This window comes from Nanorana parkeri, unplaced genomic scaffold (assembly GCF_000935625.1).
Source record: "Nanorana parkeri isolate BGI_ZX_2015 unplaced genomic scaffold, ASM93562v1 scaffold861, whole genome shotgun sequence".
Lineage (NCBI taxonomy): Eukaryota > Metazoa > Chordata > Amphibia > Anura > Dicroglossidae > Nanorana > Nanorana parkeri.
The window spans coordinates 174,982-175,981 of NW_017307129.1; positions in this window are offsets into that span (position 1 = coordinate 174,982).

Consider the following 1,000-nt stretch of genomic DNA (forward strand, 5'->3'; position numbering starts at 1 on the left):
ATGTATGTTTTTGGTGTTGGGAGGCCAATGCAGGACATTTGGGGCAATATAAATGTGTATTATTTTATCAGCTACCAAAATTTGAGCAATTAATTGTCCCTTAGGCTATAGTCACAACTCTGCATTGTAGTACAATGCATTAAAATAATTATGCATGCTCCATCTTTGGTAAGGTTTCCAACAAAGCATATTTCCCATAGTGATGATTAAAATTGTATGTAAACTGCACCTTGACAACTGCAATCCACAGATGTAAATTTAACCTAACACTTAACCTGACCATAATACTGAAAATGAATCCTAATACTGAAAATAACTTCTAACTTTTATCCTTAAGCCCCTTTCACACTGGCGGTCCGATCCGGTCTGCCTGTCAGTTTTTCAAGTGGACCCCAATGGGTGCCCAAATTAAGTCTATGGGCAGCTGTGTGTAAATAGACTGCCTTCTGTTTACACCCGGCTACCTCCGCCTCCGGACAGGTCCAGAAAAACATCGAAACAATGTGTGCTGGATTGGGGGTAATCTGTTGTAAATGGACACATGTCCGTTTACATACAATTCCCAATAGAGTGACATGAAGATTCAGTTCTTTCCTCCATCGCAAGATCAGCCCGTGTGAAAGGGGGCTTAACCTTTAAAGTAGTATTAAACTCTCAAACTTTTTTCAATAGTGAGTCCACATCAAACAAATATACATTGCTTAGCAAAGTATTTCTTAAAATGTTTACCCAAGCACTTACAGTGATCATGCTTTCAAACAGTTGGCTCCAACTCTCTTAGTTCAGCTTCCCTTAACTTTCTGTCCAGTACAAGATCACAAGGGACAGTTCAGTCTCCAGAAGCTGCCCATCTACTAACTTGGAAAAGGGAGGAAGGAGGAGGGGAGAGGAGAATGGTTTGCCTTTCTGTGCCTTTGTGCTTGTGGAGACACACACAGCTTACTATCACAAGGGTGATTCCATAGCACCCTGCAAGGGAAAGGAGCCACCCTAAAATAGG